This window comes from Triturus cristatus, chromosome 1_1 (genome assembly GCF_964204655.1).
Source record: "Triturus cristatus chromosome 1_1, aTriCri1.1, whole genome shotgun sequence".
In the NCBI taxonomy this organism is placed as follows: Eukaryota; Metazoa; Chordata; class Amphibia; order Caudata; family Salamandridae; genus Triturus; species Triturus cristatus.
The window spans coordinates 1,153,680,667-1,153,698,170 of NC_140579.1; positions in this window are offsets into that span (position 1 = coordinate 1,153,680,667).

Here is a 17,504-nt window from a genome sequence, read left to right on the forward strand (position 1 = left end):
GCACATCCTGCATTGACTTATTGTGTTATTTCCTCATCTCCTGTTTCTTCCTGTAACTGCCTCACTTCTTCCCATGTATTCACAATGTTAGTAAACAACAAGGGACATGAATTCATTTCCTTCTCTTTTGCCCTGTTTATCGAATTCAGGTTTCGCGCACAATATTGAGCCATATCGTTCACATACTGATTTCCAGCAGCGATGTAATCTCCGGTCTTGGTGTGGGCAACACACTTCACAACAGCCAATTGCTTAGGCAGCTGTATCGCCTCAAGCAATTTCCCAACCTCTTCAGCATTCTTTTTAGGGGTTCCACTTGAAGTCAAAAATCCTCTCTGTGACCAAATTTGGCCAAAATCATGCACAACACCAAAGCCATACTGATTAGTTATCACAGTCACTCTTACATTCTTTCCCAACTTACATGCTCTGGTTATAGCAAATAGCTCAGCAATTAGGGGCTGACTTTACTCCCTTTAGATAAGATGCCTCCATCACTGCTGCTACTGTGCACACTGCATATGCTGCACTCAGAGTTCCTTCGTCTGTTCTCAAGCATGATCCGTCCACAAACATCACATAGTCACTTTCTGTCAAAAGTACATCTTTTATATCAGGTCGTGGTTTGGTACAGAAATCAAGCACATCCAAGCAGTCATAATCCACATCATCTCTGACTTCCACATTCTCAGCATCCGGCAATAAGGTAGAAGGATTCACATTCAGACATCTTACAAGGCTCACATTCGTTGCACCTAATATGACTTTTTCATATTTAGTCAGCCGACTACGTGTCATGAACAGAGTGCGGCTCCTTGTTAAAGGATTGCCACATCATAAGGTACGAATACTCGCACAGGATATCCCATCACAATTCCCTCGCTCTGTTCCAGACTCTTACAAGTGGCAGCCACTGCTTTCAGACAACCAGGTAATGCTACAGCTACTGGGTCAAGTATAGCTGAAAAATATGCAATTAGTCTTCTCAGTTTTCCATGTTTCTGTATTAAGACAGAGAGTGCACATCCATTCCTCTCGCTGCAGCATAATTTGAGCTCTTTTTCATAATCAGGCATACCAAGTGCTGGAGCCTCAGACAAACTATCTCTCAATTGTTATTAACCCTTCTTTATTCAATTCAATGGGCTCTTTTACATCACTTCTTGTCAGGCGTACCAAAGGGTTTGTAATCAGGGAAAAGTTACTTATCCACTGACGACAATATCTTACCATTCCAAGAAACATTCTCACTTCTCTTTGCATCATTGGTGCTCTCATTCCTTTTATTATCTTGATTCTTTCTGCTGTTATTTTCCTCAGTCCTTTTTTAATTTTATGGCCTAAATATTGTACTTCTTTCTGGCAGAATTGCAGTTTCGATGGGGATACTTTAAGTCCTTCATCTGCTAGATGATTTAGCAAGGCTATGGTATCTACTACACAGGCTTCTCGTGTTTTTGACAAAAGGGCCTGTCTGGTCTACTTCTAGAGTTGCGCCAAGTACGCACTCTTCTTCCTCCCCACAAGCAGGTCATCAATGTATTGGACTAGTACTGAGCTCTCGGACATTTCTAGATCTTCTAAGGACTTTTTCAATATCTGGTTAAATATTGAGGGGCTCTCTGTATACCCGTGTGGGATTCGGCACCATGCCAAAATACGTTCGCCAAACCAGAACGCAAAAATCTGCTGACTGTCTTGATGCAATGGGATGGAAAAGAAAGCATGACACAGGTCAATCACTGTGTACCATTCCTCATCATGTGGAATCTGATACAAAATCACTGAAGGATTTGGTACAATAGGACAACATGACACAACTATTTTGTTTATTTTTCTCAAATCTTGCACTATTCTGAACGTTCCATTAGGCTTTTTCAGGCCGATAATTGGTGATTTACATGGACTACTCATTATTTCTTACAAAATACCTTGTTTAATCATTTTCTCTATTATAGGAGTAACTCCTTCAATTATTTCAGGTGTCAATTTATACTGAGGAATATTTGAGTAACTTATTCCTTCCTTTATAGTCACTTTTACAGGATCCTCATTTTTCATTAATCCTACATCTTCTCCTGTGAAATCCCAGACCTCTGCCTTTACTGTCTTTTTCAGTTCCTTTGGTAGTTCTTCAGGGTTAAATACAGCAAATGCCTCAGTAATCTCAGGTTCCATATTAGCCATAGTCATTTTATATAGTACATCTTCATCAGGGGTCTCAAATGCTATACCATCGGGAGTGCAAAATATGGTGCAATTCATTTGGCACAATAAATCTCTTCCTAACAACTTTACAGGGCTCGAATCACACACGACAAAGCGGTGCATTTCAGAAAATTTCCCTATGTTAACTTTTACTGGTTCAGTGAGATATGTTTTAATCTGTCTGTTGGATACCCCAACTACTTGGATTGTTTCATCCGAGAGAGGAAGGTTTTTAACATCCGCTGACCTGACAGTTGAACAAGTAGCACCAGTATCTACTAGGAAAGTAATATTTTCATCATTTACCTTTCCATCGACAAAAGGGCCTGTCTGGTCTACTTCTAGAGTTGCGCCAAGTACGCACTCTTCTTCCTCCCCTTGGCACCGTAAATAGCTTTCTTCTGACTCACTCTCATCGCATTGTAGCCAATACTGTGATACAGTACTAGCGCGCGGTAGCTTAGTTACCTGTTCTTCATTGTAGAATCCTGTCTCATTGTTGTATTTCTGAGGATTTACGCTCTGTGGAAAAGGCGGGTTTGGCGCCTGATTCTGTTGGGCTACAACATGCTGCTGTGGCTGTGGTTGACAACTCACCTCTTTCTGCACCTGCGAATTCAATGATGCATTATCACCATTAGTACTCAAGGGAAATTTACACTCGGATTTCCAGTGCCCTATTCTTCCGCAATTATGACATGGCCACTTCTTTTTGGCTTCTTCTATATTAAATTGTCCCTTTCCCTTTCCAACATTAAATTTAGGTTTCATACTTGCACCATTTGCCTGTTCAATTAATTGAGCTTCCTGTCTTTCTGCCACCTTTACCTGTGCCCACATAGCTTTTTCTTTTAACTTACGCTGTTTGGCTTCAATTTGATCACTAAAATATTTGGCATGTCTCAGTACTTCATCTATTTTCTTATTTTGCCAGTCTACTGTATGCTGCTTAATCATTTCACTTTATTTCTGGACGCAGCCCATACACAAATCGGTATACAGAGTGACTTAAATCCTTTTCACGCAAATTTTCATCACCACTGAACTGCTTAAAGGCGAGTATCAACCTCTCATAATAAGTGTGTACTGATTCCTTAGCTTCCTGTTGAGTCCTGTCAATTTTTACCCAATCAGTCTCCTTGGGAGGTACTTTGTTTTTCAGAAAGGTAATTACTTGTTCATATTTTTTCATCACTTCGGGGTCAAGGGCACCTGTTTTTGGGTCTCTAGGGTATTCTTGTGTGGGCTAATTTATCATAATCTTGCATTCTGTCCATAAATCTGCTGGTATTATTATGTCAAAAAGGCTATTTAAATCTATCCATAAAACTTTTGATAGCTTTACAAACCTATCTACTTGCCTATACCATTCGACTGGCTTTTTGCAAAGTCGAGGGAAATCATTGGTAAATGACAAAATATCTTGTCTAGTCCAGGGGACATGTACATATTCTCCTCCTGGAATTTCTCTCATGGGACATTCTGTTACTACCTTTTCTTTTTTTCTTACAAACGTTTTGTCTCGTTTTCGGAACCACCTACTCTTCCATTTATCTACATCTCCCCATTTTCTTAACAACATGATTATGTCTTTGATCTGAGTTGTTCTTCCTGTGGTATTCAGATTTTCAATATCTTTTTCAGAAAAATCTACTCTGTATGGTTTTTGTAAAGCTTTTACTTTTTCGAAGTCTATACCCATTTCATTTGCCACTTCAGGTTATACTTTTACATAAAAATAGTAATTCTTCATCCTGATAGGCTTTTAACTTTTCCGTGGGGATAGTCCCTACTATTAATTCTTCCAAAACAATCTTTAGCTTGGCCACATCTATAGATTGGGATTCTTTATCTTTCTGCTGCAAACTCCTTAGCCATTCACTTAATTCATCTGAAGTAGGCCCTACACTATCTTTCTCAGTAGTTTTTTGTGCTAATCTCTTTGGTGATCCTGGGACTGATTCTGTCGTCATCATTATTCTATCCACGAGACTTTGATTCACTGTCAAATGTTTAGGCGTACTTTTTTCTGGAATACCTGTTGTTTGTCTCCATGGATTCTCGTCTGCAATTTTCTCTAGACTCTCATTTTGTTTATTACTGTTATAAGGAATTGTCAGACAATGCCCACTATCCTTCTGTTTATCAAAAATAGTCATTACAGGTCCTATAGTTACTGGAACGGTACGGCTTCCAAGTTTTTGGTTAATTCCCTAATTTTCTCAGTAAATTCTAAAGTAGTCTTCGCTAGTTCTGCTGAATTTTCCCTACCTATTTTACCATGTTGTGTTTGCTCTATTTTTTTAAAGGGATTGTTTCTTTCTGTTCCTTGTGATACTGATTCAAATTTTATATTTCCTGGACTCTCTCTCATTGGGGCACTTGGTGTCAATAATGTGGAATCTGATTGATAAGGGGGTGGATTTTTGTAAAACATGTCGTCAAGAACATCATCCTCCGATTCAGGCACACCATACCGTCTCGACTCAATATTATTTCTCTTTTCCATACATTTTCTATTGCTAATTTCTTCAGCATTTCTTACGGGAAACAAGCCCTCAGTCATATTTGCGCTTCGCCATCTCCTCATTCTATCATCGTGATTCTCCTGTCCATATGATCTACCAAACATATATTTGTATCTTCTGCCACTCCTCTGTTGTTCTCTGTCATGCATCTCATATTCCCATTCTGTCAATGCCTCAAACTGTGTTGGTCTAGGTCTCGGTTCTAGATTCATCATCTTTTCTCTCAAATTTCTCAAAACCGTTAAATTGAATGAACCATGTTCTGGAAATGCTAAAACTCCATCATCTTTTGTATACTTTGCCCAATTATCCAACCAAATACAAGTATGGTATCCATATTTCGCAACCATATAGGATGCAGGCGATTTTGGTCGGAGAAGCAACTGTCCCTCTCTAGTCACAATCGGTTTGTCTTTTTTAAATAAGCTCTTTATTTTTCCAAACCAGGACTTTTTCTCTTTTTCTGGTTGATCGTAATACATAATTTCGTTTTCCGTGTATCGCTAGATTTCCCTACGACTATTCTGTTGTTTTAACAATCGTAGGCACGACTTACACTAACGCACCAATCCGGAGCGTCTACATCACTTCAGTGATTCTCCAATCCCAGTGCGACATACACTAACGTCCCAATCAGGAGCGTCTACGTCACCCTGTAATTCTCCACTCCTAGCGCGGCATACACTAACGCACCAATCAGGAGCGTCTACGTTTCTTACTGACTAGCCAATCCCAGCGCGGTCTTTCTGACGTCAACTTTTCTCGCTACTCCTGCTTCTGCTGACCCCTCCTTTACAAAATTTAGCGGCAAACTTTTCTTACATTCTTTCTGACTCACAAATCTGTTAGTAACGACATAAAAACGCCACCATTATCTGTTTCGCTAACCAAAGTATAGTTAATGACCTTTCTTACAAGAATTCCGTCTTTCCCGAGAGCAGCGCTTACCTCTGCCCGACTACGGAACCTTTACTTCCATTGATAAAGTAGCACATCCCTCTACCTTACCCTTCTAACAAGCATTAGTTAACCATTTCTCCAGAATTATGACACCTAGTTGGAGACACTCTGCTCCTGAGAAATAAAACCAGAGTTTCACAATTAACCTGAATGCTATTTCATTCACGCACTTTCATACGGAAAATGTAGTTCATTCACACAGAATTCTGTCTTTCCTGAGAACAGCGAACAGTCTGCCCTACTACAGAATTATGACATTCGTTAATAAAGTAGCACTTCCCTCTACTTTGTCCTTCTAGCAAACTTAGGGAACACCTATTACCTTTCCAGTGATAAGCGTAATCAGAGTGCCTTTTGGACTCCTGGTACCTAAGACCAAAATTTCACAGGTGACCTTCGCTACCATACATTTCTCTCATACAGGAAATATCCCTAATGGCAACACACGACGATGTTACCGAATCGAACCCAGACAATACGTTGTGCAACTCCAATCAACACACGTTTTCCCCATGTACCTACAGGGCAACAACAATTCCGTCTTTCCCGAGAGCAGCGCTTACCTCTGCTCTACTATGGAACCGTTACAAACTTCCGACTTCCTACATCCCAGAAGCCGTCAAACAACATAGAACTCGACGCAACTCAACATAGAGTGTTAATACATAAACCAATTCTTATCCACAATCAATAATCAATTAGCAATTTAAAAGCAATTATCACCAAACCAAAACAATAAAAACCATAACTCTGCTACCAGAAAAACTGATCCAGCGCAAGAGTGGGAAATGGGGAAAGGCATCATAACAAACGTGGAAAAATGATGAATAAAAGAAAAGGAGATCATCATCCGCTGTTGCTGTAGAAGGTACCCTCCCTATTCTACTAGCCTTTTTATAATAAAATAAATCATAGTAGATACAAATTTAAACTTTAGAGCAGTCGTGATTGGCTGGTTGAGATCGTACGACCACTATCCCAAGATTTTCAGTACAGTTCAAGGGGTGAGGTCATTGGTTAACGAAGTATCGGCTTGTTCTGGTTTACTGTAAGGTTGATTGTTCCCGTATCTTGGCGAGTATCCCGTTTCGTCTCCTTGACCGGGGACAGTCTGTGCAAAGGTCGCTACGAGGTTTAGGAGATCTCTTGCACATGCGCAGCTCATTTTGGCCTCATGAGACAGTGGCCACTTCAGTGTGTGGTGTCAGCGGCCATCTTGGATTTAGGACCAGACGCCAACTTAAGCGAAACAAACACAAAAGAATAATTAATCAATAGAAATGGTGATCCTAATGTTAGCCCCTTGCTAATCCCTCTATGTGCTTGTATTTATCTAGCATATAGCGACATTTAAAGCAATTTTATTCACCTTTTTCGATCCTCCTCAAGGGTGCAACATCACAAAGCAACATATATCATGCAGTACTCTATTACTACATATACTATTGTTAATATGCGTACAGATTTTAGTTATAAGAGTTATTTAGCCATGCATTTAGCAAAACCCATGTGTATTTTAGTATTAATAATGTTGATTATTATACATGCAACACTCGTTTAATAATTTTATAATTAATAGATTATATAATTCGTATTTTCATGCAAAAATAGAGGAGGTATACAACATTTTGCACTACCTGCTCCATCAGGTGTAAACAAAAATATAGAAGTTCCAACAGAAACACTTTATCTGCCTTAATGGTGGGTTGACTCAAGAGTGCCCACTCCACAGCTTCCATGCCTCCTGCGTGGGGGAATCGAAGTGTACAGTGATTTTACATCTACCGTACAAAGTAAGGTCATTGGCATGTAAGATGACAGTGTCACCCGTTTTTTTGTACCTTTTTTCCCAGACTCCTCCTTCAGATTTAATTTGATATTTGCGTAATCATTCTGTGATGTCAGCACTTTTCTTTTCCTGTCTTTTCTTTCATGTTTTTAGTGGGAGTGTACACTAAAAGACTAGAGTTTTATAAATCTAAGTATTACTGTTTCTGTAGGAGTTCTTGGAGTTTTTATGAATGATACACTAGAATTAGATGGTAGATGTAGGAGAGTAGGATCTGCTTCACATGTTTACCCCCACTTTTTGCTGGTGTTTCACTGTTTTTCGACTTTAGTCTGGCTGGGACCCTGCTATTCAGGGCCCCAGCCTTGCTGCTTCCTCTCTAAAATGATTCCATGTACTTTAGGTACATTACAGATTGGATCTGAGGTGCCCTTATAAGTCCCTAGTATATGGTATACTATGTACCCAGGGCATAGGTACCCCAGAGGCCTACCAGGGGTTGAAGCATGTATTATGCCACCCCTGGAAAGCCACCCAAAATGACACCACAGGTCTGCTACTGCAGCCTGAGTAAGGTGGTGCATGCACCCCTTACTGAGATATAGGTTCACTATATCTTACCATATACTGCACATGCAAACCTATCAGTCACCCCTATGGCAGGCCTTATCATTCCTGAAGGCAGGGTGCTTGGTTATATGTGAGGGGGTGTCTGACCATATACTCTTAAGTGCATTATAACCTAACGGTAAATGCTAACTTTGGACTGGCTGCATGAAAACATGTTGTGTTTGGTGTCAAACACCTTGGAATCATACCCCCACACCAGTAATTGGTGTGGGAGTATGATCCCACCCTTCTAGAGGGAGAGACATGACAGCACTGGTATACCCGGTAGAAACTTAATAGAGCCCTGGCATCACAAAATGGATACTGCAGCCACAGACAAGGGTCTGGCCTCCTGCTGCAGACCGAAACTCTGGCAGGGGAAGTCTGGACAATAGGTTTCCTGTCACAGGGAGGTCTAACCACCTCCCAGACAGGCGTATGTGTATTGGGGCTGGGTGGGAGCACTCTCTGAGTGCTTTGAAGTCCTGCACTGGGGGCACATTTGGTGTCCCTGTGCATAGTCCAGCTCAAACCGGTTCAGGGGCTTCCAGCCCCTGCTCTGGCGTGAAACTGGACATAGGAAATGGGTGTAGCCACCCCTCTTTCCAAACCCTCCCCAGAGTATGTCCAACCCCCAACCTTAGTATAAGTATGGGACCCCAGTCCTTAGGACTTTAGATTACCCTGGACGAAACTCTGAAGCCAAATCCTGGACCTTCGAAGCTCTGCTCAAGACCAGAGCACTGAAGAAATCTCTCTTGGTGTCAAGGAGTGACTCCCCTGCTTGGCAGGCACCAACAAAGCAATTTGCCGGTCTGCATCATCGATGCTCCCGCTGGACTCCAAAGTATTTGCAGCTCAGGAAGAGGATTTCCAGACATCTCAGAGGCCGACCCGAGCCCCCAGCAAAGCTGAGACCCGCAGCCCTTGTGAGTAGCGTAGAACGGGAACTCCTGGCCACTGTGCACTTTTGCAAGTGCATTAACTTCTTGACATCTCCTGAACTCGTGCTTGGTCTGACTTGTAGCTCTCACCTCGAGCTCTGAATCAAATGAAGATTTTGGGCCTGGTCATTCCGAGTGACCCGTGGGCTGCCGTTTTGTGTTTCGTCTCGAGGTCCCTTCGCGATCCCTGGTCCATTGATTAGTGGGTCCCTGAGGGGGTAACTTTGTATTTCCTTGGGCTTTCCTGGTTGCTCCAGACATACCTCTCTGGTCTGCACCAAAGCATCTTTCTCGTTTCTGCATGGGTTGCTGTTGCCAAGGCTTGTTGTGTCCAATCCGGGCACCGATGCTGCAGCACTCAACATCCTTCGTAGGACAGTTCGAATCCAGCTCCTGGTCATCCTCGACGCCTCCTGCTCCTCATGGCTGAAGAGTCAAGCTTTACCTCTTTCACCTGAAATCACCCGACATCGGTGGGCATCTGCTCATCGCCTTCCTGGTCACTGGCTAGTGACCCAGACTCTGTCCCCACTGCTTTCAGGTTCTTCTCATCTTCGATACAGGCTTAGATCTCTTCGGACACTTTGCATCTTCACGGCAGCTGCACTTCTTCGCCAGCTCCCATTTAAATTGACAACGCGACCGACACCAAAAGACACCTATGCACCTGGCTTACCTGGGTGAGGTAACACGAGTACTCCGGTGCTCCCATGGGTGCTAGCCCTAGAACTTCCTAAGTCCGAAAGGGTTTGGTCCTGACTAATTTCTAAGTGTCCCTAATCTTTAAAAATCTAACCGCCACTTTCTCCATAGAAGCTAACGGGAGCTCGCGGCTGTGTTCACACACTGCACACGGACCCCGTGGGTCCCCTGTGTCACCACCTTGGGTGGTTCCTTGGGGTCCCAGCAATTCTAAAGGCTCTAGGCCTTGTGTCTAGTTAAGTCATGGTTCTTATACCACTACTTTAGTATATGGTTTGGCTCGCCCCTAGGGCCTGACGTGTATTTGTGCTATTTTACTGTGATTATTGAAGTGTAACTTATGTGTTTTGACCTCTAGTCTCATAAAGAGACTAGGAGGGTGTGTTTAAAAATAAATACATATAATTTATATATATACCTGGTGTGGATATCTTTAATTTAGTGACTCAAGAGATTATAGACTGGTAAAACAAGCTGCTTTTCATTCCTTCAAGACTTAGCCTGAAGGCTGCTCTCCATAGCTACCACTAGACTAGCTTTCAATAAAGGTTGTCTTTAACCTATAACCAATAAGGGGTTGTTTGGACTGATACAAGGTGCCCACTATAACTAGTGGACAGCATACATCAGGCCAACTACTCACAGTAGGGAAATCTCAATGACATGTTAGTACAGCGAGGAAGACTCTTGAAATAAGCTTGATGGGGCATTGGTTAACTTTCGTTTTGGGTATTAGATAATATTCAAGTATGGCACCCGTGAAAAACTTGAACACCGTCATTGATGTTGATTACCATTGATGCACGCACGGCGCTAGAGGCACGAGCGTGTGTGGATATACGGAACTATGGCATCGGGGATTCACTAACAGCTGATTTGGAGAGTCCGGCTCGAGTTGAAATTGGTTGTGTGCAATTGAGGCTGAGGTTAGTGAATACGCCTTAGATGAATGGGTGGGGTGCTTGAAAGTGTACGGTGTGTGTTACAAGAATGTTTTAGTTTTTATTAGCAGCTGGAAACGAGTTCTCTAATGCTTTTCGAGGGATTGAAGACCATTGATAGAAGACCTCGTGATAGAAGGAAGGTGTGTTCACTTTTATTTACAGTACCAGGAGTAAAGTGTCGCTAGTTGCAAATGCTAATGATTTGTGTTCTTGCTTACAGCACGCATTGAGAGTAAAGTTTGGAGTGAGTACAAAGCTGTTTACTTTGGGATGAGGTGTTTCATTGGCACAGGGGTGCTACAGAGAGTACATCATTTTTATTCACATTGTTTTGGAGTGGTGGTTGGATTTTCTTCTCTTTCTGCACATACTTCTTTTCTTTATCATTTAGTAACATAGCAGAAGGTTTTTCTGCATGGGGGAGTTCCACTGTGGGAATACAGTCCCTGATGACCCTAACTCATAGTAAATCTATTGATATTGTTTCTTTTGAGAACCGTGATGGCAATCAACTTCCTTTTTTTTTTAAGTGTGCTGCGATGACATATGATTTATTTTTGGTATGTTTCAGATTGATTCCCCTGAGGAAGGGCCATCAGCCCGAAATGCATTGGGCAACGAACAATTAATGGAACTGTGTAAAAAAATTAATGTTTTTTTGTGTATATTACATATGAACATTGAACATTAAATGGATTGTGAGCTATTCTAACAAACTCATTGTAATGTTTATGTTGATTCTGGATAATAAGTCCATTTGAAAAAATTGTTTAACAAATAGAATATTGTAAATGCTTAAGTGCACAGTGGTCAGGTCGAGGAGACTTGAAGTAGGGTGTATGATTATCTTCAGGACATGCTTAAGAAAGGATTTATCCATCACTCAACGTCACCTGTTTCCTCCCCTATTTTCTTTATTCCTAAACGAGAGGGAGGCTTAAGAGCTTGCCTGGACTACCGTGCTCTTCATAAAGTAACGATAAAAAACAAAATACCCTCTTCCACTCATCTCCAACCTTCTTGATCAGTTACGAAAAGCTAAGATATTCACCAAGCTTGATCTTAGGGTGGCCTACCATTTGATCTATGTCAGGGAAGGAGATGAGTGGAAGACGGCATTCCACACTAAATTTGTGCTTTACGAGTACTGCGTAATGCCTTTTGGCTTATGCAATGCAACGCAGCCTTTCCGTTTTTTGTAAATGAAATCCTAAGGGACTACCTAGACCTTTTTGTGATCGTCTATATAGACGATATACTGATTTATTCACAATCAGGACAGGAGCATGTGGAACATGTAAAAAAGATACTTCAACATCTTCAAGACAATCATTTGTTTGCCTAACTCGATAAATGCCTCTTTCATACAAAGAAAGTCGACTTCTTGCATTTTGTTATCTCCCCCGAAGAAATCCATATGGATCCTTCCAAGGTCTCTGCCATAACCAGTTGGTCAAGTCCTACAACAGTGAAAGAAGTGCAATCCTTCTTAGGATTTGTCAACTTTTATAGGAGATTCGTCAATTATTTCTCTGACATTATCACTCCTATCACTTGGCTTCTGAAAAAAGTAGTGACATTCGAATGGGATGATGTCGCAGAACAAGCATTCCGCACTCTGAAGGACAAGTTTATCTCCGCCCCCATCATACGTCATGCAGATGGGACTCAGCCCTAATATGTAGAAGCAGATGCATCCTAATATGCAGTGGGTGGGGTTCTGTCCCAAAGAGACCTTAAAACTGGAAGTCTACATCCTGTGGCTTACTCTTCTAGGACCCTCTTACCTGCAGAACAAAACTGCATGATAGGAGAGAGAGAGCTACTAGCTATTAAGCTGGCTTTTCAGGAGTGTTGACATTACTTACTGGGGTCTCCACATGTCATAACCATATATTGCGATCATCGGAATCTTCAGTTTTTTTAATCGGCTAGAGCTCTTACTCCTAGGCACATGAGGTGGGTCTCCTTTTTCAGCCCTGGAGTAAAACAGGGAAAAGCAGATGCCTTGTCCTGATTGGGAAAAGATCAGAAACACACGTTGGACTCTCCCCTTTCCATTATACCAGATAGACAGATACTAGCGATGGGTGAAATCCATAAGAAGGAATAGGATGCCTTTTCTGAGAAACTAGCCCATGCTTACGCTACACTTAATCCCAACGAGTGGTTAGCAGACCCTTTGAACAAAATATTGAACGATTTGTACTACCACGATAATGGTTTGTATATTCCCTCGGATGAAATCCGTGCTCAGATCATGTAATGGTGTCATACTCTACATTTGGCAGGACATTCTGGAGGGGAAAAAACGTGCAAATTTGTCAGAGATGGTTCTGGTGGAAGGGGATGACCCAGGATATCAGTGAGTTTGTTAAAGCCTGTCCTCTTGTGCAAGACAAAAACCCTTGCATTGTGCTCCTGCTGGCTTATTGCGTCCATTGCCCATACCCCATATTCCCTGGTTTTCCATTAGCATGGATTTTATCATGGACTTGCCTGCTACACTGGGTTTCACGACAATATTGGTGGTAGTAGACTTGTTATCCAAGATGGCTCACTTTATCCCACTCAAAAAACTACCCAAAGCTAAGGAACTAATAGAGGTATTCATTGAACAGATAGTGAGATTGCATGAATTGCCCTTGTTAATCATCTCCGATCGTGATCCACAATTTGTGCCAAAATTCTGGCAGGGCATGTGTGAGACTATACACATAGACCACCGTCTGTCTTCAGCCTATCACCCTCAGATGGAACAGACCAAACTCTAGAACAGTATCTGCGGTGTCTATTGAGTACAGTCACTAGTAATTGGGTACAAGCGCTCCCCTTGGCGGAATTCGCCTATAGTAATACAACACATTCAGCCACAAAAATCTCTCCTTTATCCTTTTCTAATGGGTATCACCCTAAATTCCTACCCCTTCACCTTCCTTTCTCTACATCTGAGATACCCGCTGTCACAGAACATCACACACATCTCACCTCGATATGGAATCAGGCTAGACACGAACTACAAGAGGCCAAAGAACATCTGAAAACTCAAGCAGATAAAAACAGACGCCCTGCCCCTGACTACACAGTGGGAGATCAAGTGTGGTTGTGATGAAAAACCTTCCCTGTCAGGACCCAGGAAGTTACAACCCAGCTATATAGGGCCATATAAAATCCTGCAAATCATTAACCCTGTAGCCTTAAAACTAGAGCTACCACCTGAATTACAAACTCATCATGAATTCCACACTTCTCTGCTTACGAGGTATGAACCTCCTTCATGTCCTGAACCCCCACCCCCTCCCCTTAACGTAGAAGGAGAGTTAGAATATGAGGTCAGGCATATTGTCGACTCACAGAGATGTAGAGGAAGATTACAATACCTAATAGATTGGGTAGGATACTTTCCCGAAGACAGGACTTGTGAACTAGTTGATCAAGTCCATGCTCCTCTATTGGTACGGAGGTTTCATGCTTTATGCCCTTCAAAGCCCCGGCCTGTTATTAGACCTTTGGGGGGAGAACTGTTACACGTCAAGTGTCCTGTTCCTTGTCCTTGTTACCTACAACAGCGCTACCACTCCCATAATGCATTGGCTCTGGGGGTTGATCTGTGTACTATCACATACTACACTGATAAAGTGTGGTCAGGTGACTACCGGACTATAAAAGAGGATTGCCCACTCACTCAGGTGCTTGGCTTACTCTCTCTCCCTTGTTGGACCGACCATCTGAGCTGTGGCTCTCTCTCCCCTTTTTTTGTCTACATCCTGGCCCTTTGTGAAGCCTGCTGCTTGTGGATCAGACAGAATCATTTCATGGTTTGTGGATTTAGCTCCTTTTCATTGAGCAGCGGACTCACCGCGCTTCCATCGCGGCAGTTAGCGGCTCCATGATTCAATCAGCCGGCACGCCGCACTCTCCTCCACGCCCAATCGGAAATGCCCACCGCGGATTTCAGCCTGTTACAACCTCTGTGGACAATATCCGGCCAGAGTCCTTTCTGGATTTCGTTAAAGAGCTTGAGGACGCGCTGTTTACCTTGTTCGTGAACGCAACTTCCAAAAGGCAGAAACTGCTTCTGCTTTCAGCAGCGTGAGGACGCGCTGTTCTTGACCGCATTCTCCAAGTGGTGGAAATTGTTTCTGTTTTCATTTAGAGACACGAGGCTTAGTGACGAAGTCCTCGTCCATCTCTGAGCAGCCAACTGCAATCCTTCGAGTATTTTTTCAGCACTGCCTTGTTTTAAGTGTACAAATGGAGATCAAGTGGGGCATTTAAAAAGACAAACACTCATAGCTTTATAAGACACTGGATGCAAGGACTGTGTAATTTTTTTTTGGGCTTCACAACTTTATTGAAGCACAATGCTAGCAGGACACTCCTGAAGGAAATTTTTCCAGCATCAAATTGAAACGCCCCCAAAGGCAGACTGCATCACACATTCTGCAACTTGAAAGAGCAGGTTATTTATTTTTTCTTTTGGAAGAGACTTCTTATTGAACAGGACATACCTCTAACCAACGGTGAGTATGAGGTGGTACACAATCCGCAATCCCAGACCCTTGCCATCATAGTAATCTCTCTCACTGTTTTAAGAAGAGTAAAGGGAAAGCCTTCTTAACGTTTGCCATATCTTCTTTCTTCTTTTTTTATTTTTCTGTTTATGCAGTCTTGGGACAAAAGCTCCAGGTTTTCGCTTCTCCTGTCGGCTTGCCCAGTTTGAGGTCTTCCCAGGTGGTCCTTTTGTTGTCTCTTCTTTCCCTGGGGGTATTAGTCATTTTCATTATCATATCCTTGGCTTGAGGTGACTGTGCCTTACGGGAGAGTGGGGACCCATTCTTCACTCCCATGGATACTGGTTCTTCTGCTATTCGGAAGTAAGTTCTGACACATTCCATATAAAAAGAAAATGGACTTTGCATACATTGTCCTATGTTTCAGAGAATATATTTTGTGTTTGTTCATGTACATAATTGATGTATTAAGGATTGTTCATGTTTTATGTACCTCTTGTAAATGTTATCTCATAAAAAATAAAGCGCTCTGATACCTTTGGGTATAGCTAGAACTATATAATACTAAAAATAATATTAATTTTAACATAGTAATGTTAAAACTAACTTTACCTATAAACAGGCGCGTAATGTGAAAAAAACCCGAAAAAGTAGGCCTCACAGAGAAAAACAAACAAATTAAAAATAAATGCCCAACCTTTTGTCAGCTACCTAGTATCTTAGGGGTATCTTATATGTAAAAAAATAGTAGTTCAGAGCTTGGAAAGTAGTTTAATATGTCTAGTCGAAGTAGCAGAAAAATGCGCACACAGGCCTATGGTTTCAAAAGGCTCCTGTGCAAAATGTTGCAGCACTCTCCTTAGATACATGATATTAAATATTAAAAGCATTCACATTGTATGAGTAATTGGTGGCTGCTGAGGGGTGAACCGCTGAAAAATGCGTCCTCCTTTTATCGCACTGCAAACAATAGATTTTGACTGGCTTGGAATGCCTGGTTTTTAATAGAATGAACTCAGCTCATTCCAAGCACCAGCAAGAGAGATTTAGCAGCTGCTCAAACTTGTCTGACCAAAGGGGCATGTGTGAACAGAGGGAGGTAATGAGTGGTTTATCACAGTTTTTGGTTTTCTCTGAGGCCATGCGAATACAGCACATTGCTGTCATTTGGACAGCTGGGAGCCTTAAATGGGAGTATTTAAATGACAGTCCAATATATACCTTTTAGCATCATAGATAGCATCATAGGGGCCCTGTGTCATTAATTGTCAGACAGAATTTATAAGCCCTGGAACTTCCCTCTTTCAAAGTGTGAAAGCTGACATCTGCTGGTCATAAAACATAGCTAAATAAATAAGCCAGGGCCTTCCAAGGCACAAGCTACCAGTAAAGACTGTGGCAACTAGGTTTTAAATTAGAATCAAATAGCACATAAAAGCACGTGCATTAAAGACAAATAGTCTTGAAAGTTAGAAATATAGTTTCATTATTTTGGATAAAAGAAAAGGGATGAAAGTCAGGACTTCCTTTCCTGTTTCTTTCCTAAGAAGTACATTTGTGGATCTGATGGTAAATAATTACTTATTTCTAAAGGGTGAAACAAACTTTCTATGTTTCATTAAAGCATCTGTGCTAAGATTCAAAAGACATTTTGTAAGTGTTATAAATAAATGCATTTAAAGACAAAATGAAAGGAATACAACTTGCTTTTCAAATGTAGAAACAACTAAAGTGTTAGTGATTATTATTTAATAATGACTACATGTAAAATAATATTAAAATTCATTCTACTAAAATTGTTTTTGCATTTTTATGATCTTTATAATGTCTAATAACCCTACTGCAAAAAATAAATAAAATTTAGCAATGTAAAAAAATCTACATGTGCAAAGTGCGCATTCAGATTTCAATGTCTAAATGGCTAAATATGCTGTGTACTGAAGTAAAAGGGCGAGTATTAGTTTCTCTAACAATGCCAATATTACTGTATCTTAGAGACAAACTTAATAATAATAATAATAATATAGTTACTTAGTATAGCGCAAACAGCTACCTCAAAAATATGATTTCTAGCCAGGCCTAATGGCTGCAGTCTCAAATACAAAGGCTATTAAAAGTTATGCAAAGAGAACAGCTCTAGAGACATGTGAACTACATTGAATGGCACCGGAATAAAGAATAAAACAGCAAAAGTTACATTCTACCTTTAAAATATCAGCACGGATGCACCCACAGTCATGCTTCTGCATAAGTTACTTTAAATTGTGATGATCACATGGGGATAACCTCGCTCAGACAGAGGACAA